The sequence below is a fragment of the Dendropsophus ebraccatus genome, chromosome 2, assembly GCF_027789765.1.
Source record: "Dendropsophus ebraccatus isolate aDenEbr1 chromosome 2, aDenEbr1.pat, whole genome shotgun sequence".
Taxonomy (NCBI): Eukaryota; Metazoa; Chordata; class Amphibia; order Anura; family Hylidae; genus Dendropsophus; species Dendropsophus ebraccatus.
Window position 1 is genome coordinate 79,477,294 of NC_091455.1, and position 22,651 is coordinate 79,499,944.

The following is a 22,651-nucleotide window of genomic DNA, read 5'->3' on the forward strand; positions in this document are numbered from 1 at the left end:
ACTGCATTTTCTAAGTCAACAATTGGCAGATGATGTGTGTTGTCTGCCGATTTCTGGTACTGTTTGAGGTATTTAATTGGTCACAATGATTACAGTGTAAATGACATCATCCCCCTGCTTCACGTCATGGAGACTGCATTGAGCAACATCATCACTGAGGGGAGTAGTGCTATGGTTTACTGTGAGAACCTGAGCCTGGAGAGGAACAAAATGGTGGTGGAGGAGAAAGAGGAAGAGTTATATGGGCAGGGGTTCCAAACACCAAAAGGGTGTTATCTCTGGTCGACGTCACACTAAATGGCTAGCAGAGGTACAGAGTCAGAAACCACAGAAAAGTCAGGTCACGATAGCCAATGGTCAGGGGAGCAAGATAACAAGGACAGTTGAGGTACAAAAGCTAGGGTTAGAAAAGCCAAAAAATAACAGAAGAAACCAGTCAGCCCCAGCTTCCCTACAGTGGCAGCTGAAATTCCAGTTGATTCATATTTGGAGTCACCCTTGCCCCTACACATTTTTGCAGGTGCAGTTCTAGGCAAAGAGAGTCGACATTTGGTCACAAAAGAAGAGTTTGCTCTGACCATGTTGTCCTGCCCAGTCAGCAGTGTGGCATCTGAGAGGGTATTTAATGCACCAGGGGCCATTGGGAAACCCATGATGACAAGGCTGTATTGCCCCAGTTTGGAGAGGCTGACCTTTATCAAATTGAAGCAAGCCTAGATAGGACAAGATTTTACCTCCCCCGTGCCTGATGTTAAGGACTAAAACATCAGCCAGCAGTCAGCAGGTAGGCTTGTGCCTGTGTCTCTGCAAGAAAATTCCCCAATAACACATTTGTCCATCATATTTTTATTTATTTATTTTAATATCAAGCACTATTCTGCCTTTACACCCCCAATAATAAAAAATAAATAATAACAAAAAATTTCCCATAGGAAATACACAGTCAATTAGTATAAATTTAAAGGCTGGGTTCACACATGTATGACACTGGCCATTGTCAGTGCCGGTGTCAGTGAAGATCATCCCGCCCAGACGGATGAACATTTGTGCTGAATTGGGATAAGGCCGAATCCGTGCCCGTATCCCAATTCATCATAGCAAACAATGGAGAGTGCGGCCGAAGAGGTTTGATGGGTTTTAAATATTTTTGTTACGTGTGTGAAGATTTACATGAACCATTTACCCAGTAATCCAACTAAGCAGGAACACCACCGAGAAGGAGTTCTGTATTAACTTAACCAACAGACTGGTTTGAATGGACACTGGCTTTATAGCATCCACAGACTAGTTTAAATGGAAACTGGCTTTACAGTACTCACATAATACTTGAAATGGACACTGGTTTTACAGCAACCACAGACTGGTTTGAATGGACACTGGCAGGGTCGTAGCTTGGATTCACGGGGCCCCATAGCAAAAATGTTTAAGGGGCCTCTCTCCCCTACGTACAACACAAAGCACTGCATATATATATATATATATATATATATATATATATATATATATATATATATATATATATATATATATATATATATATATACACAGTGGTACCATGGTTTAAGAGTAACTTGGTTTAAGAGCCTTTTGGTTTAAGAGCTTACAGTTTTTCAAAATTGTAACTTGGTTCAAGAGCTGACCCAGGAAGTCTCCCTCACCTTCCAAATCATAGCAGATCCACTTTAAGCTTGGGCTTGCATCAGGGGACAGGACTGTGGAGGTAATCTCTTCATAGCTGTAACCCCTCTCTCCCCGGACAGAGAGTGCTGCAATACTGTGCCCACATATGTCCTGCTCATTCCTTCATGCCCCCTGCAGTCTCTGTCAGCTATTGTGTTTCCCATCCTCTCTATTTCTGTACAGTTACTTAAAATATCACATATTCTGGTGTTTCTGAATGTTTGTTTCATCAGTTTTACATGTTATTCAGAATATTAAATCATTATTTTTGGGGTGTGGAACCAATTGTCTGCATTTCTATGATTTCTTATGGGAAAATTTGCTTTGGTGTAAGAGTGGATTTGGATTACAAGCACGGTCCCAGAATTAATTATGCTTGTAATCCAAGGCACCACTATATATATATATATATATATATATATATATATATATATATATATACTTTACTGCTGGTGCACTAATATCCCCTGACATCTGCACAGAGCTCTGCCTATTTTACTTCCCTACTTGACTGCGCAGAAGGACAGACGCTCTTACTTTCTCCCCCGGGCCCCCCTCCTCCACTAGACACTGGCTTTACAGCACCCACAATCTGGTTTGAATGGACAATCCCTTCTCACCATCCACAGACTGGATCCACAGGAGACTGGCTTCTTAGTAACAGCACACTGGGATACCAATGGGTAAACCACCCAAAGCACCCCAAAACTGGATTCACTGGAGACTGGTTTCACAGCACCCACAGACTGAATTTACTGGAGACTAGCTTCAAAGCATCCACAGACTGGATTCACTGGAAAATGGCTTCACAGTAGCCACAAACTGGGATACCAATGGCTTAACTACTCACAGCACACACTGAGATAATTTCACCCATAGAACACACAGAAACCCACCCACAATGGACTCAAGATACATGCCTGCTTGTTTTGAGCCTGCTCAGTGGCCCTGTCCCTACAGTTGTGCGGCTAGATTTATCTAACTAAGTAAAATAGAAACTTGTGTAAACTGCCCATAAAAACCAATTCAAAGCTCAGCTTTTATTTTACCAGATCTGAAATTAAAGCTGAATGTTTGTTCTTGGACTCTTGAATCTTTAGCTACACCCCTACCCCAGTACAATACTGCAAGCAGGATTCAAAGCTGCATGGGCATGCATGGCTATTGACCAATCTTCCCTGGCCAGTCTGGGCAGAGCAGAGGGACATCTGACATCACTTTCTTCACTTAGTCTCTTTTTTTTTTATTTTACTATAGACTAAATGGCCTTAGTGACAGAAACTCGATTGCAGTTGTACAGTAAGTGAGACACCTAGTGGCTAATTTTATAGCATAATATTTCATATAGAAAACAGGTGAAAAAAAATAAATGAAGTAAATTGCAAAGATGTACTATATTTAATGTAGATATTAGATGTAGATAATTTAAGAATATTTATTGGTAATGACAGTGCCTATTCAAAGGAAAGTGTTACCTATTTACATTCTCCTTTTATGGACCATATCTAGACAAAACACTGAGTTATCTTTTTACTAGCAATGTTATTAATATTGGCTCACTGCTTGATTCCACATAGTATAAAGGTTTCAGAGTTTAGGCATACTTTCAGCTCCATTCACAAAGTCTTTCACTTAAGGCTATGTTCACACTGCGTATTAATCCATCCGTAGTGCGAACCACAAATATACGCACGTAGTTTTGAGGTTGATGCGATTGCTTGAAAGTATACGATATACGCCCACACAGTGCCCACTACGTATAAGCTTACGGCCGGATCGTATACGGCGCCGTGAAAAATGAACAAGACCATTGTTTGAGGACGGAAATGTTGAAACTCACGACCGTGGATTTCCATGCGGTCCCGTACGAAGTACTTATTTCAGCCAAATTGAACGTGATTTTTCGATCCAAAAGGTTCTGTGTGGTTTACGGGGCTGGGCGAAGATTTCCAAGTGAATGACCTGCCTCAAATCGCTTTGAAACAAGCTAGGGAAGCATACATGTACTACGGGCGTATGTTCGTGGTTCGTACGCATCCGGCCGCATGTCTATTTTTCCCACGCCTGTAGTTTCAGCCGCACATGTACGGCGGCGTACAATCTACGGACGGATTCATACGCAATCACACCTCAAGCCTCATAGATTGAAGGGCATGCCCTGTAAAACAGTATCTGAGCTGCTATGTCTATGCATAAACATGAGACAGTGTTAAAACTGTATACTGAAACATGCAAATTATTTCACAAAATGTTGATAAATTCTCTATGTTGCCACTTAACATGCAGTGCCGTATATATCTATGTATCTCTGCAGATGAATTATTCTTCTATTTTTCCATTCTGAGATGTACAAGTCAGTTGTTAAGTCATTGAGCATCTCTACAAATAAAACCTGGGAAAAAAAAGAATGTACAGAATACAAAATATAAATGCCAATTTTTCACAGTAGGAATGTTGTAATGATATGGTTGAATAAAATAGAAAATGGTACACTTACTGTTAGTAGCAAAGGAAGGGCAATATCAATCAATATTAAAGCCATTTAGAAAGCAGCTGCCGAAGAGAGATGCATCTTAATGTACAGTTTATTATCTCTTTAGTTAGTACATTATCCCACAAAGTTGTTTAAAATTACTTCTTTCTGAGGATCATTAAACAGTCTGCAAAATATTATACACTGCTTAGGATACTCCATTTGTTAAGGATTGCCTTCTTGCTTCTAGTACTCTGCCACATCTGTTGAATGCAAAATGATGCATCAAAATAGATTGTTAGAAATCACATTATGTGCAAGGTTCTATGAAGTCCCTGGATGTCAATAAAAAATTAGCATGTGGATGTTGCTATGGTAAATAGATTTCAATTTGTTTATAGAAATTCCTGCATTATGGCTGTACTCCGCATTATAAACAAACAATATTAGTAATGATTTCAGATGTGAGTGCCAAGATAACAAAAGATGCTCTAGGCATGCAAAACCTAAGGTGCAGTAATAAGGGGGCAATCACATGCGATATACAGGCATTAGAATGCAATAGACAGACATTGAGACCTGTTTTCATTTAATAAAGAGTCTCGAACCTTTAGCACTTTCCTAAATACTACAAAAAGATCATGCAAGAACAATGAATTATTTTTTCATTTGAATTTAATAATGTGAAAATAAATAAGAAGGCTTGAAGCATTACTGTAATTTAAATAAACTTTTGACAGATGGCACAGAAATGGCAAAGACCATATTCTGAAAGCCATAACTTTTATTTATTGTTTTGGTCAACAATATTATGGGAATGTTTGCGAATAAGACCACTATGTGGTGGTACCAATTATGCAGTTTTTTGTGGTAGTTGTTGTTGTTCTTTTAACATATATAAAGAACTTTATAGGTTAATATTATGTGTGGATTTTTATGTGACTTTTTTTTTTTTTTCACTTTTCTTTGTTCCCCATGGAGACTTTAAAATGCCATCGTTTGATTGATGGTATAGTACACTGCGGTGAATCTGTACTGCAGCTTACTATACCTGTCAGTTTCAGACTGTTAGGGTATGTTCACACAATGTTTTTAAGGTGAAAATACAACCGTATTGATTATGATCATTATTTACAGCTGTAATGAAAATACAGCCATATGTTTGCCTTAAAAAAATTTAAATGAACATATCCTAAGCCTGTTTGATCCTGCTTGTGGTTGGATCTCACAGCCTCTCATACATTGTAAACTGCAATGGCGCCCCCTGATCCTAGTGATGAAATTGCAGGTTGCAGATAGGGTCCCCCAGGCTCTCCCTTCTGTTATTTTTTTCCTTGTTCCTATCAACCCACTAGATGCTTCTGTCGCTATAAGGCCATAGAACAGAGGTTTCCAACCAGGGAGCCACAGCACATTGGAAGGCCATGAAACCATCCAGGGGGGCTGAGTCATTCAAGTGGGCATGTTCCCTTTTAAGCATCCCTGCTTCTAAGGATCTCTTGCTTCTAGGGATGCCTCACTTACTTTAATGTTAAGTCCACTCACTGTAATGCAGATGTAGTAAGGGGTGAGTGGTAGTAGGTAAGCAAGTGGGCAAAGCAGGGTGCATTTTACTATTTGGGGGGGCACAGCAGTGGTAATTTGTATAATATGATGGGGCACTGCAGAGGGCATTATTACTATATGGAGGGGCACAGCAGGGGGTACTCACAAAGCCGATGGCAGGAATCTGCAGTAGTCTGGTCTGAACTGGGCCTGGTTTTTTGCTTTTGTGTGCCACGCCCGATTGCTTCTCTGCTTCCGGCAATGCAGGAGTTAAGCTGAAAAGCTTCTGGACTTGATTTTGCACCTGTCTGGTCTCTGTGATTGATGGGTCTCTCTGCCTGTCTGTAACCTGGAAGACCAGAGCGCTGGTCCAATGGGGATCCAGACCGGGCTCTTGGTCAGCATAAAACAAAGCTGGGACTGAGTCCCAGCGCTGGCTATTTTGATTAACATCCGGATCCCAGCTACCCCTTGTCTATTCCTGCGCTCCCCATCCTAACTCCCTCTGCTTGCTTGTCTGTGTTACCTGACCTCTGGCTTTGACTTTTGACTATCCGACTGCTACTTGTTTTGAACTATTCTATATCGACTATTCTATATTGTGTTTGTATGTCTGTTTTGTTCTGTGTTGCACGTACTCAGTATAAGGAACGTCTTTGTGGTTGTCCACGGCCGCCTAGGGCCGATTGAGGAAAGTAGGTAGGGACAGTTGGTGGGTTCAGCATCAGGGCTCACTGTTGTGTCTTGTCCCTGCCTCCCCTGTCCTGACAGCTGAATAGACAGTGTGTGTGGAAGTGGGACGTCATTGAAAGCTGAAAAAATAGCAGTGCAGCTAGGACCAGATGATCTGACAGTTAGAGCAGGGCAGAAGTAAGCATTCACCCTTTTATTGTTCAGAGGGAGGCAGAAAACAAAGTTTAATATTTCCCTTCAAAACTCATGCTTCATCCCTTCAAACCTGTTTATACTTACAGATGTAACCATATGTCCATTTTTGCGAGGCGTTCCCGCTCATGGACGTAAATTTGTGTCCTCAGATAAAACAGGCACAGAAACAGTGTCCTAATATTGACACTGTACATGACACATATTTGGTATTGACAGATCACCATTGACTCAGATCACTCAGCATTTAAATACTGGTGGCTGACAAAGTTTGATGCAGTCCTATGGAGTACAGGGAAACATGCATAAAGTCTATGGGGGAGATTTATCAAAGGGTGTAAAATTTAACTGGTGCAAACTGCTCACAGCAACCAATCACAGCTCCTCTCTCCTTTTACCAGAGCTGAAGGCTGAACTGTGATTGGTTGCTGTGGGCAGTTTGCACCAGTCTAAATTTTACACCCTTTGATAAATCTCCCCTTATGACTCCGGATGAGAGTTTTATTACACTAAGTTCAATGGATACTAGCAAAACAGTGTGCTTTTTTGCGCCTAGTCACCTAGGTGCAAAACGGCAGACACTAACATGAAGCATACTTGTTTCAGGTCTAGGTGTTGGTATGTTTCAATAAATGTATTCTTCATTATGTTAAAAATTGCTTTTATCTATTGTGGTATATTACAGGGTCAAGTTATTAATGGGATCTATGTGTCTCCCAGGTTCCTAGCATATGCAGAGGATAGCTATCTGGGAAGGGTTAATTTCTAGAGCTCTTACCTATGTCTTGATTAGGTGCACCTGGCTAGGTATGTTTTAGAGCCAGGCTGTGCTGTTCACTGGGTCTCTTAGCCTGGGGAGGGAGACAAGCTGGATCTCCCAGAGAGACATTGCTGAAAAACGCAAGTATACAGGTTGCTTTATTGTGTTTGGCTGGGCTGAGGCTAGCTCAGTTTGGTCCTGTAGTTAGGGACTGTATTTCAGTTTAGTTAGCGCCTGGACAAGGCTTTCTGTGTATGATTTGTGTTTGTATATAAGCAACCTGCACAATAAAACTGGCAAGGAAACCAGTTTAAACGTACTGCTGTGTCCTGAGTATTTCATGTTGGTGTGCCAAGTGGACTGGATGACTGTGTCCTGCCTTTTACCCCAGAAAATTGTGTTCCTGCAAGCCTGGTGTGTTACACTATAAAAAAAAATAAAACAAGGAGTCCCCTTAGAGAATATTATGCACTGTGAGGGCCACCTTTAATAACTATCACAGAGTAGTCACTTGTGCCAGCTCCCTAACCATTTAGATGAAGCTGTCAAAACTGAAAGTGACATTTAGATGGCACTGCCTTACGTCAGTGATATTGCAGTTTTTCTTATTGGCTTGAATTGACCAAACTATTAAATCATTACATTCCTGATCTCACATGGTAAAGAAAGTAAGCGCAAGAAAACATCAAATTAAAAAAAAAAAAATCAATATTTCAGATTTTTTTTGTTACATTAAATCCAAGAAATTTACATATAAGCAAATATGGTGTTAAAAAAACTGTGAAGATTATGGCGCAAAAAAAAGAAAGAAAAAGCCCTCTTACAGCTCTAGAGATTAAAAGATGAATAGTCAGAATAGAGCAATTTTATGCACATTCTTGGCAACGATCATCGGCTGATCGTGACTTTTGGACCTTTTCAGGGCTTAAAGCGTAACTGTCCTTTCAGGGTCATTTTTCTGAAAACATTAAATATCAACAGTACAAGCGATTTTAACCTCTTAGGGACCCATGTTGTACCGGTACGTCATGGATCACTGTCACTTAAGGACCCATGACGTACCGGTACGCGGGTCCTTTAAGAGTGCGCCGCGGACTGGCCGCATGCGATCGGGAGAGATGGCCTGCAGAAATACACTGCAGGCCATCTCTCCCTGTCGGCATGGGGCGTTGTTAACCCCCCCCCATGCCGACGATCGCCGCTATTGGCTGATCAGTTCAGATCAGCCAATAGCGGCGATCGGAACCTTTCCGGGTCATCGATGACCCGGAAAAAATGGCGGTCAGCTACCGGCCGGCCGTTCACGGCGATCAAAGTCCCCAAAAGTTATAAATACCTGCTCCGGACCCCTCAGCTAGGTAGCTGAGGGGTCCAGAGCAGGTATTCGTACATTACTCACCTGTCCCGGGGTCCTTATCGGCGTCTTCCGGGTTCGCGGCGTCCTCGTGGTCTCGTTCGGGTCTTCGGCTTCTTCCGTGACGTCACGTTCGGCTCCAGCGTCGGGATTTTGGGATTTTCCGCTCTGCTGCCCTCTAGTGGCTGATATGTGTAATACACTTATCAGCAGCTACAGGGATGTTCAGTATGTAATAAAGTTTTTTTTTTTTTTTTTTTTTTTTTTTTTTTTTTTCCTATTTTCCGCACCCTATCGCCGCTGAGTGTTGATCAGCATCGCACGAAAGTGCGCTGCTAATCAGCAACTCCTCCTTTTTGGCGTAGGGTGTTTTTTTTTTCTCTATCCTACTGCCACGGTCTGCTGATAAGTGCCGCACATAAGTGCGGCATTTATCAGCAACACCATTTTTGGCGTAGGTTTTTTTTTTTTTATACTTACTGTAAAAAAACACGTAAAAAACACTACATTACACCACACTACACTACATTGAATAAAGTTTGACACTACACCACTACATACCCCATATACTAGTCCCCATATAAAGATGACCCCCAGGGTGTTTTCGGCGTCAGAGGGATACGTTATTATTGCCTCCGACACCGAAACAGCCAGTGAGGATAAATGGGAGGGATCCTTCGTTCCTCCATTCATCCTCATCCTCCAGTGACGTGTCTGGGGGATAGCGTAGTGTACGCTGCCTCCCAGACACGTCTTTTCCGCCAGTACCGTCTCAATAAAAGATCACGGTATGGCGTAAAATTCTACTAACTCTGTGAGCGTACCTCAGGGTACTCTTACAGATTTAGGGTAGGTGCACACTGCGCAATGGCGAAGATAAACCTTTGTGCATTCCGCAGCTGGCACCCACCGGCGGACTGATGTAGGCGCGCGTCTCCACCCGTGTCATAGACTCCATGTTATGCATGGGCCGATTCCATCGTCCGTCCAAAGAATCAATACGTTGGACAGAGAGCGGAATCCGCCCGTGCATAGAATGGAGTCTATGACACGGATGGAGACGCGCGCCTGCATCAGTCCGCCGGTGGGTGCCAGCTGCGGAATGCACAAAGGGTTATCTGTCGCGATTCCACAGTGTGCACGTACCCTTAGAGTGTATGAAGGAAGGGACACCCAAATTCAGCCCCAGATGCCCCCAGATGCCCCCTCCCCCCCCCATCCTCCGAGTTAGTGGGAAGATCGTCCGGGAACTGATCTTCCCACTGCTGGATAAAGGTTACCACCTGTACAGGGATAACTTTTATACCAGCACCCCCTCTTCCGCTCCCTCGCTGCCCTGTAGATTGCGACACGATCCGAACATATCAGAAGCTGTAACAGAGCCCTAATATTTAGCAGCCATGGAGCGGACCCAGCGCTTTTGGATATGAAGGACCCCGTATCGCACCAGGACAACATTTTCCAGGTGACGTCCCCCACACTGGAGAACGGGAGACCCCAGAAGAAGTGCAGAGTGTGGGGTAACAGGGGAATCAGGAAGGACACCATTTTCCAGTGTGACACCTGTCCTGATCACCCCGGCCTCTGCATACTGGATCGCTCCTAGGTGCACCACACGTCACTGGAGTTCTACATTATCTAAATTATGTCCCTTATTCCTATTTCAGGGGTCACGCTGATCTGGGGATTGTTCTGATCGCCATTATGGAGTCAGGAAGGAATTTTTCCCCTGTGATGAGGCTACTGTCGTCTGCCTTACGAGGGTTTTTTGCCTTCCTCTGGATCAACACAGGTTGAATTTGATGGACACCTGTCATTTTCAACCTTATAAACTAATAATTGGCCTAATACCCCCAAATAAATTAGAATGGTCCCTTTTCCCCAGCTAAGTAGGTATGGCCGCCATTCCCATTAGAGGATGCCATGATGCAATTACAAAGCCTCTGTGCGGCCAGGGCAGTAGAAACCCCCCCACAAGTGACCCCATTCTGGAAACTACACCCCATAAGGAATCTAACAAGGGGGGCAGCGGGTATATGGCCCCCTGGTGACGGCCACATTTGGGACGTGAAAATGAAAAAAATGGTATTTTTTATTTTCACGGCACATGTTCTACACATGTGCCCGTCACCAGTGGGGTCCATATGCTCACTGCACCCCTCGTTAGATTCCTTATGGGGTGTAATTTCCAGAATGGGGTCACTTGTGGGGGGTTTCTACTGTCCTGGCAGCACAGGAGCTTTGTAATTGCGACGTGGCCTCCATCCTCCATTCAAGCCTCTAAATGGCGCTCTGTCCCTTTGGTGGCTTGCCCTGTGCCCATATGGCACATTATGCCCACATGTGGGGTATTTTCGTACTCAGGGGAAATTACCCTACACGTTTTTTGTTCATTTTCTTTTTTAACCCCTTGTGGAAATGGAAAAAAATCAAGGCTAGACCAACATTTAGTGTAATTTTTTTTTAAATTTTTACTCTAAATCATTAATCTTGTCATGATTTTTTCATTTTCACAAGGGGCTAAAAGGTAAAAAAAAACACTAAATGTGTAGCGCAATTTCTCCTGAGTACGGAAATACCCCACATGTGGACATAAAGCGCCATGCGGGTGCAGGGTAGGCCTCCAAAGGGAAGGAGCGCCATTTGGTTTTTTGAGGCTGGATTTGGCTGGATTGTTGCATTTAAAAGGCCATTGTGTTGCCAAGACAGTTGAAACCCCCCACAAGTGACCCCATTATGGAAACTACACCCCTCAAGGAATATAAAAAGGGGTGTAGTGAGCATATGGACCCCACTGGTGACGGGCACAAATGTGGAACAATGTGGAGTGAAAATGAAATATTACATTTTTTACACTATAATGTTGGTCTAGCCTTGAATTTATCATTTTCACAAGGGGTTAAAAGAGAAAAAAAAAACACAATGTGTAGAGCAATTTCCCCCGAGTCCGTAAATACCCCACATGTGGACATAAAGCGCCATGTGGGCGCAGGGCAAGCCTCCGAAGGGAAGGAGCGCCATTTGGATTTTGGAGGTTGGATTTGGCTAGAATGGATTATGAACGCCATGTCGCATTTACAGAGCCCTTGTGCTGCCAAGACAGTGGAAACCCCCCACAAGTGACCCCATTATGGAAACTACACCCCTCAAGGAATCTAACAAGGGGTGTAGTCAGGGCCGATTCTGGGGTTTCTGCCGCCTGAGGCAAACCTCAGGCGGCCGCCCCCTGACAACCCCCCCCCCCCGCCACCGTAACCGAATCACCCGCGCCTGCACCCCCCGCCCCCCCCGCCCCCCCCCACATTTGTGCCCGTCACCAGTGGGGTCCATATGCTCACTGCCCCCCTTGTTAGATTCCTTGAGGGGTGTAGTTTCCAGAATGGGGTCACTTGTGGGGGGTTTCCAGTGTTTTGGCAGCACGAGGGCTCTGTAAATGCGATGTGGCCCTTGAAATCCATTCCAGTGAAATCCAGCTTCCAAACGCTCCTTCCCTTTGGAGGCTCGTCCTGCGCCCGCTTGGCACTTTATGTCCACATGTGGGGTATTTCTGTACTCGGGAGAAACTGCGCTACACTTTTTGTGTCTTTTTTTTCCTTTTATCCCTTTGTGAAAATGAAAAATTGAAGGCTAGAACAACGTTTTAGTGTAAAAAAATACTTTTGTCTTTTTTCACGCCACATTGTTCGGAAAATCTGTGAAGCACATGTGGGGTCCAAATGCTCACCGCACCCCTTGTTACATTCCTTGAGGGGTTTAGTTTTCTAAATGGTGTCCCTTTAGGGGTGTTTCTTATGTTTTGGCACCCCAGAGCCTCTGCCAACCTGAAGTGGTACAGTCAGAAATGACCAAATATAATGGAGCCATTGAAATTCACTAGGCGCTCCCTTATATCTGAGGCTTGTGGTTGCGTCAAATAGCGCAATAGGGCCACATATGGGGTATTTCTATAAACTGCAGAAACGGGGCAATAATTATTCGGGTGCATTTCTCTGGTAATAGGGTCATAATTATGAAAAATATTGGATTACAATAAAATCTCTGCACAGAAAATAAAAATTTTCAAATTTCTTACACACTTAGCTTTTATTTCTGTGACTCCCCTAAAGGGTTAAAAAACTTTCTGGATATGCTTTTGCAGAGTTTGGGGGTGCAGTTTCGGAAATGGGGTGCATCGTGGGGCTTTCTAACACACAGTCCCCTCAAATACACTTTAAACCTGAACAGGTCCCTAAAAATATCTGATTTTGAAATTTTACCGAAAATTTGGAAATTTGCTGCTAATGTTTTACGCTTTCTATTGTTTAAAAAAAATGAAAGATAGTTTAATAAATGCTGCCAACATAAAATAGACATGTTGCTAATGCTATTTAATATATAATTTATGTGATATAACCATTTTCTGTATAAGCAGAAAAGTTTTAAAGTTGGAAAAATGCATTTTTTCACAATTTTTCACGCTATTTTGTTTTTTTTCATAAAGATTTGTTAAAAGTATCGACTCCAATTTACTAGAAATGTGAAGTACAATATGTCACGAGAAAACAATCTCAGAATCAGCCGGATAGGTAAAAGCATCCCGAAGTTATTAATGAATAAAGTGACACTGGTCATATTCATAAAATTTACTCCGGTCCTTAAGGCCATTTCAGGCCCGGTCCTTAAGGGGTTAAGAAACTCTGTAATAGGTTTTTTGTACTAAAAAAGTTTCCTTCTGTACTGAAAAAGCATCTCCCAGCCTCCCCCCTCACATCAAATGAAGCAGGATTTCTGTCTCCATTATGTGGCTATGTAGAGGGGAGAGGCTGTTAGGAGTGACTGAGCACTGAGGATTTTTGCAAAGCACAACACCCTGCAATCTTCTCTCAGTAAGTTCATAGATAAGCACTGACCTTTCTGACCCCAGAATCCTGCGGTTTAGGTGCCCAGAGAGTCTACAAACAGCTGACCTTCATGTCACCTCTTCCTGCTCCCTCATCTTCCTCAGCCCCTCCCCCCTTCATAAGGATAGAATGGAGAGAGCAGAGCCTGTCTTCACTGGCTTCTCTGTAATGAAGACGTGTTTGCCTGATAATGCACAGATAAGAAGTCAGGGGTGAAGGCTGGGAGATTGCTTCTTGAGTACAGAAGGAGGCTTTTTTGGCTGATAAAACCTATTACAGAGTTTCTTAAAATCGCTTATACTACAGATTTCTGCAATAAAAAAAAAAACATGACAGTTACGCTTTGAGGCTGGGTTCACACTAGGTATATTTCAGTCAGTATTGTGGTCCTCATATTGCAACCAAAACCAGGAGTGGATTAAAAACACAGAAAGGCTCTGTTCACACAATGCTGAAATTGAGTGGATGGCCGCCATATAACAGTAAATAACTGCCATTATTTCAATATAACAGCCGTTGTTTTAAAATAGCAAATATTTGCCATTAAATGGCGGCCATCCACTCAATTTCAACATTGTGTGAACAGATCCTTTCTGTGTTTTTAATCCACTCCTGGTTTTGGTTGCAATATGAGGACCACAATACTGACTGAAATATACCTAGTGTGAACCCAGCCTAAACCATCTGCTGCTGACTGTGCACTGCTATGTGTAATGGTGATTGTGTAAAAAAAAAAATTATATATATATATATATATATATATATATATATATATATATATATATATATATATACCCCTGGTTAAAGCCTAATAAGGTGTACCAGGCATGTTCAATTCAACTACAAACTACAATTGCTAGTAGTTCATCTCCACTGAGCCTACAAGCAAAAACGGTTGTGGGAAAGCATTACAACAGCAAGGTCAAGCATTACAACAGCAAGGTCACAGTTCAGAGAGGAAATTAAGGCAGCATGTGCAGTCCGCATGCCTACTGTATACCATGGACTGCACTCTTGACCTTTTGTGGAACTTTCGCCTTCATGATTAATTATGACGTCGGGTCGGGAGCTCTGAAACAGTTAAACTTCTTTGTTGCTTAACTGACACATCTGTGTTAGTACAGGAGCACGAAGCTTTAACTGTTTCAGTGCTCCCGACATCATAATAAATCATGATGGCAAGAATTCCATTACAGGTCAAAGGTTCAGTCTGTGACGTACAGTCAACTCGCGCACCATATATCACAGACATGCACATGCAATCTACAGTATGATGTGATTAGGTGCATGGGAGAGAAAAGCAGTACAGTGGTAGAAGCTACTCTACTAAAACAGCATATTTGTACCTCTTTACATACAGTATATGTATGCGATACATCTGATTTTACCAACTTTGATATACTGTATGGCACAACCCTGTCACTAGATAATTCTTTGGAAACCAAGAGGCTCACCAAACTGCTGCTGCCTCCTGGTTCCAGTGATGCTTGTCCCTCAGTTGTAGATCCCCCCCCCCCCTTTCACCCCTTGTTTCTGAGATTGGGTCCCCTCGCCCAATATGCAAATGAATCACCATCAGAATGTGAGAGCCAGTAATTCATTGAAGGTGGGGTTAATACTGACCAATCAGCGTCACAGGCTGCTTTCAGACGCTCTCAGACACTGAAATGTGCATTTCATCATTTACTAGTCAATGTTTACTTGGATTTTGAATGCAAGAGATTGATGTAAATTCCTTCAGCATGTAAAATCCTCTGGCGTTATGTCACCTTCAATGCTCATTTTGCAGAATATAAAATCTCAAAGCTGATGTGAAGAGTGATGATAAAGGGATATGTTTTTACCATTAAGAACAAGAAAATTTCCTGATTATGCTTCCAATGTTGTTATAAAAGCAAAGAACTCCACTAGGCTCCACCAGGGTGGTAGATCATGAAATGTCTGCATGAAGTTTATCATTGGTGTTTAAGTAAAAGATGTATTTCCAATGCCCAACAGTGAACAATAATTTGGACATCTGTTGAGCATTTAGCTACAAACTAGACCCATGAAATTTTAATTATGATCTTCTTTCGTATTTAAGACTGAACAGCGATCAACATATTTTTCATAGAGGAAATCATGCACCACTGTCAGCTGTATTTATTACACTATGGAACATTTTAATATAATAATGCAGATGTCTTCATTCTATAAGCCCCGATGGTGCTTAAATGTAGAATTTTATTACTTTTGCCTTCGGCCAAACAATCGTATAAACCTTCTAAATTCTGATTCTTATTCTGCAGCCCAATTTTCACATTTGCTTGCTACATTTCAACATAAAGCATTACATATTTATAACAATGAAAGTCATTCTAGGTAATTTGAATCCGTCCATCATCTTAAAAATATTTATAAGCAGGGTATAGACTTATATTGCATGTTCACGGCATAAAATAAAAAAAAAAATAACTATATGTGGCAGTTAAAAAAAATAAACCGAAGTACTGTATTAAAGCTCAAGTTTTTTATACAGAAAATGTCTTTATTCCAAATTTCCTGCACATAAGGATGTCACTCCCCTATGAAATTAAGTGCAAACTATATAAAATACATTACATAATACTATACATACATTGCATAATACTTTTTATATATATTTTGTTTTTCCCCCAATATATACAATATTATGTCATGTGTTTTAAATAGTTTGCACTAAATTACATAGGGGATTGACATCCTTATGTGAAAAGTAGTCACATCTAGCATACATCAATCAAGAACAATATTAAAGCGATCTTCCATTCTGAAAGTTTTGATATTTTATCCATAGGATTGGCCATCAATAGTCGATCGATAGGGTGCCGAAACCTAGCCCCTTCACCGATCAGCAGGTCTGCGCCACTGTGATGCCAAAAATAAGCAGTGAATGGCAGCTGGAAGCCTTGGGTTTTTACATTGTGTGTTGTGGTGGTACTGGAACAGCTTCCATTCACTGTGCATAGTTCCACAAAATTTGTTGGAAGCAAGGAAAAGTGTTAAGATAAAATTAACCTCTTAGGGATCCATGCCATATGGGTACGGCATGGAATCCTGCCACTTAAGGACCCATGTTTACTACAGCAGCCATCTTCCTGTGTCACGTAGGGAGCATCATCCCCCGCCCCCCCCCGGTGACGGCAATGGCTCTGATTGGCTGCTCAGAATTGAACGGCCAATCACAGCAAAATTCCGGTATACAAGGCGGGTATACGGAACTGAGCAGTGATTGGTGCTGTTCTGGCCAAATCCAGCTTCCAAAAGCCAAAAGGTGCTCCTTCCTTTTTGAGGGTTGTCTACACGTTTTATGGGTTTTTCTTTCTTTTAACCCCCTGAAAAATTTAAGGCTAGACCAAGTTTTAGTGTAAAAAAAAAATTATTTTTCAATTTCATGGCACATTGTGTCTGTCACCAGTGGGGTCCATGTGCTCCCTATACCCCTTGTAACATTCCTCGAGGGGTGGAGTTTCCTTAATGGTGTCCCTTTAGGGGTGTTTGTTAGCTTTTGGGCCCCAGAGCCTCTGCCAATTGTAAGGAGGCTTCAAAAATCACTAGGCGCCCCTCTACACGTGAAGCTTGTGGTTGTGTCAAATAGCGCAATAGGGCCACATATCATATATTTCTATAAACTGCAGACATGGGGTAATAAAATTGTAGTGCATTTCTCTGGAAAAAGGTTTTCTACTATGAGATTGGATCACAATATAATTTCTGCAAAGAAAATTGAAATTTTCAATTTTCTCACACACTTAGCTCTTATTTCTGTGACTCACCTAAAGGGTTAAAAAAACTTTGTGGAATTGATTTTGCACAGTTTGGAGGGTGCAGTTTCTGAAATGGGGTGCTTTGTGGGGCTTCATAAAATACAGCCCCACAGATACAGATACAGATGGCTCGACAATTGGGTCAGATCATATCCAAAATGAGAGGTCGTGTGAATTTGTTCTCAGTATGCAGTGGTTCATAACTAGAGATGAGCGAAGCAGCTGAAAATTCGCTTCGCAAATTAATCGATCAAACTTGTTAAGACTCGCAAATCAAATCTTAACAAATTTCAATAAAATAGCCAAAACTATAGTAGCTACAATATTGGGACTATTACAGAAGGGAGAATTTGTTAAAGCATGTTGGTGTAAAATTGTCAAAAATCGGAAAATCACAATTTAAAATAAATGTCAAAGAACCAGTCAATCATCCTATTTCTGCCATTCCTCTGTCTCTGTCACTGTCCCTTTATCACTCTGTTAGTCTTTCCCTGCTGTGCTCTAACTGCCTGCTGCAATCCTGCTCTCTTCCACACAGAGCCGACTGGCCACCTCCGTTAACGAACCGACTTATATAGAAGGTGAAGGGGAGGTGCTGACATCACCCACAATTAGCCCTCCTCTCTGTCCCTAAGTCACTCTGTTAGTCTTCCCCTGGTCTGCCCTAACAGCCTGCTGTAATCTTGCTCTCTCCTCCACACACAGCTGACTGGCCACCTCCATTAACAAACCGCCGTATATAGAGGGTGAGGAGGAGGTACTGACACCACAGAAGGACCTGCAGCTGATTGGACAGGCACTAGGGATTATGATTAATGTCTTTCTCCTGCCCAGTGATGATCCAGACAGCATGTACAGCCGGCATTTTGTTGTTTTATCAATTAGCAGGAATTCGCTTCGCATAACGGCAGCGCTATTCACAGTGTTTACTTCACTCATCTCTATTCATAACCACATAACTGGTCCAAGAAAGGACAATTAATAAACTAGCCATAGGGTCTTGGCTATCCAATGCCTATTAATAAATCTGAGGTGCAAAGGGTAGCTTGTCTGATCTAATCTCAGTGTAGTACACATTTTAGTAAAGTTAATGCTGGTTATGATAGAAACATGTTAGGATACAGCAACTCACTGCTTGCTGTATGCAGAGGTCCATAACTGTAAAGTGTGGTGTCCATGTTGACCTCTCTCCATCACATAAGATACATACAATGAGTGTGTGAGCATAAAAACCGTACCATGTAGCAATGGGAAAATGTGGACTTGCTTGATGAATCCCATCCCATACCACTTTCCAAAATGTTTCAAACCAAGTGTTACTATGGCGTGGCAATAGTAGTCTCTAGCAGCTACCTCTTTCAGCAGGATTATGTACTATACCAATTTCCACCATATTATATATACCACATGACCACATATATATACAGTACCACATGACATCAACAGAAATCTTGGTGGCTCAAGGGAGAGCTTCACAATATTAGGCAGGTGGTTTTAGTTTTATGACAGATCGGCTTATGCTGCTGGTAAACAAACATTAAATGTTTTAATTTAAAATATACTTGCTATTTCAGGTAACATTTCGAAACATGCTGTCGTTTGTTAATATTTTTGATCATTAAAGAGTCACTGTCGTATTTTTTTTTTTTGCAGAAATCAATAGTCCAGGCGATTTTAAGAAACTTTGTAATTGGGTTTATTAGCCAAATCTGCCATTATTTGCATGTAAAAAGCCTTTTCCCAGGTCCCCCCCTCCTTCCTCTTTTTCATCCACTCTGAAAAATCTGAAAATTGTGACTTGTTGCAGGAGACGTCCCCTGTCTGTTCTAGGGAGAGGGGAGGGGGGAGGAGGAAGGAGGGAGTTAGCCGGCAGCAGAAAGCAGATAACAGAGGATTACAGGCACAGAGCTGGGTGACAGCTGTAATCCGAGCTCAGACAGGTCACTGGTGATGGTCAGAACAGATAAGGGGTGAGGGATTTGTAGATTAACTCTTTGTTGTCCTGTTTTGGTCTTTTCTTTAGCTCTCTCCATAGGAAAACAATGAAGACAGGGGGGAGAGCTTCAAACTGCTTTTTCATGATAAAAATGCATTTTTCGGATAATAAACCCAATTACAAAGTTTCTTAAAATCGCCTGGACTATTGATTTCTGCAAAAAAAAAATTCACGACAGTGACACTTTAACCCCTTGCCTCTAAAGCCTGTTTTGGCCTTAATGACCAGGCTCATTTTTCAAAATCTGACCTGTCTCACTTTATGCGCTTATAGCTCAGTGATGCTGTAACGTATGCTAGCGATTCTGAGATTGTTTTTTCGTCACATATGGCACTTTATATTAGTAGCAAAATTTGGTCACTACTTTGTGTATTTTTTGTGAAAAACATCAAAATATCATGAAAAATTTGAAAATTTTGCATTTTATGAACTTCTGAAATTCTCTGCTTCTAAAAAAGCAAGTCATAGCACATAAATTAGTTGCTAAATCACATTACCAATATGTCCTCTTTATTCTGGCATAATTTTGGAAACATATTTTACTTTTTTAGGGTGTTACTGGGCTTAGAAATTTATTAGCAAATTATCACATTTTGTGAAAATTTCCAAAACTGATTTTTTTTAGGGACCAGTTCTTTTTTTAAATGGATTTAGAAGGCTTGTATACTGGAAACCCCCATAAGTGACCCCATTTTGGAAACTAGACACCTTAAAGAATTAATCTAGGGGTATAATGAGCATTTTAACCCTACAGGGGCTGGAGGAAAGTATTCACAATTAGGCCGTAAAAAAATTGAAAATTTAAATTTTCAAATAATATAAACGTTTAGATTAAAGTTTCTCATTTTCAAAAGGAACATGAGAAAAAAAGCATGCCAAAATTTGTAACGCAGGTTTTCCTGAATACAACGGTACCCCATATGTGGGCGTAAACCACTGTATGGGCACACAGCAGGGCTCAGAAGGAAGGGAGCGACAATTGGCTTTTTTAATGCAGATTTTGCTGAAGAAGTTTCTGAGCGCCAGGTGCGTTTGCAGAGCCCCTGTAGTGTCCGCAGAATAGAATCCCCCCAAAAGTCACCCCATTTTCGAAACTACACCCCTCAAAGAATTCATCTTTGGGTAGGATGAGCACTTTGACCCCACAGGTATTAGAGGAAAGTATTCAGAATTAGACAGTAAAAATGAAAAACACGAAATTTTCCAATAATATGTTTGTTTAGTTTGAAATTTCTCAATTTCACGAGGAACAAGAGAAAAAAAGTACCCCAAAATTTGTAACGCAGGTTCTCCTGAATACAACGGTACCCCATATGTGGGCGTAAACCACTGTATGGCCACACAGCCGGGCTCAGAAGGGAAGGAGCGCCTATTAGCTTTTTCAATGCAGATTTTTCTGAAGAAGTTTCTGAGCGCCAGGTGCGTTTGCAGCTCCCCTGTAGTGTCCGCAGACGAGAAACCCCCCATAAGTCACCCCATTTTGGAAAGTACACCCCTCAAGGAATTCATCTTTGGGTGTGGTGACCATTTTGACCCCACAGGTATTAGAGGAAAGTATTCAAAATAAGACAGTAAAATTGAAAAACTAGAATTTTTCCAATAATATGTTCGTTTAGTTGGAAATTTCTCAATTTCACGAGGAACAGGGGAGAAGCTGCATGCCAAAATCTGTAACGCAGGTTCTCCTGAGTAGAATGGTACCCCATATGTGGGCATAAACCACTGTATGGGCACCCAGCTGGGCTCAGAAGGGAAGGAGCGCCAATTAGCATTTTCAGTGCAGATTTTTCCGAAGAAGTTTCTGAGCGCCAGGTGCGTTTGCAGCGCCCCTGTAGTGTCAGCAGAATAGATCCCCCCCAAAAGTCACCCCATTTAGGAAAGTACACCCCTCAAAGAATTCATCTTGGGGTGTGGTGACCATTTTGACCCCACAGGTATTAGAGGAAAGTATTTAAAAGTAGAGAGTAAAAAAGAAAAACTCAAATTTTTCCAATAATATGTTTGTTTAGTTTGAAATTTCTCAATTTCACGAGGAACAGGAGAGAAAATGTACCCAAAAATTTATAACGCAGGTTCTCGTGAGTAGAACGGTACCCCATATGTGGGTATAAACCACTCCATGGGCACACATCAGGGCTCAGAAGGAAGGGAGCGCCAATTAGCATTTTCAGTGCAGATTTTGCTGAAGAAGTTTCTGAGCGCCAGGTGCATTTTTTAGTGCACCTGTAGTGCCAGCGTATTAAAATCTCGCCATAAGTCATCCCATTTTGGAAAGTAAACCCCTCAAAGAATTCATCTTGGGGTGTGGTGACCATTTTGACCCCACAGGTATTAGAGGAAAGTATTCAAAAGTAGACAGTAAAAATGAAAAACTCGAATTTTTCCAGTAATATGTTCCTTTAGTTGGAAATTTCTAAATTTCACGAGGAACAGGAAAGAAAACGTACCCCAAAATCTGTAACGCAGGTTCTCCTGAGTAGAACAGTACCCCATATGTGGGCATAAACCACTGTATGGGCACACAGCCGGGCTCAGAAGGGAAGGAGCGCCAATTTGCTGGAGCAAAACTGCAGCTAGAAACAGTTATTAGAATAGCGCAGTTACTAAAATACAATAAAAAAATTAGATTACAGGTAATGTGGGGTGGTTACGGGTAATCTGGAGGTGGTTACGGGTAATCTGGAGGTGGTTATGGGTAATCTGCGGTGGTTACAGACAATCTGGGGTGGTTACAGGTAACCTGCTGTGGTTACGGCCAACGTGGGGTGGTTACGGACAATCTGGGTTGGTTACGGATAAACTGAAGTGCTTATATGTAATTTGGGTTGGTTACGGCAATCTGGAGGGGGTCTTTGGCAATTTGGGGTGGTTAGAGGCAACGTGCGGCCGTCAGTGGCAACATGCGGCCGTCAGTGGCAACGTGCGGCCGTCAGTGGCAACGTGCGGTGGTTACGTGTAATCTGGCGTGATTACGGGCAACCTGGGGCGATTAGGGGCAACGTGCAGTGGTTACGGGTAATCTGGTGTGATTACAGGCAACCTGGGGCGGTTAGGGGCAATGTGCGGTGGTTACGTGCAATCTGGCGTGATTACGGGCAATGTGCGGTGGTTACGGGCAATGTGCGGTGGTTACCGGCAACGTGCAGTGGTTACGGGCAACGTGCGGTGGTTAAGTGTAATCTGGCGTGATTATGGGCAACCTGGGGTGGTTACGGGTAATCTGTTGTGATTACATGCAACCTGGGGTGGTTAGAGGCAACGTGTGGTTGTTACGGGCAATCTGGCATGATTAC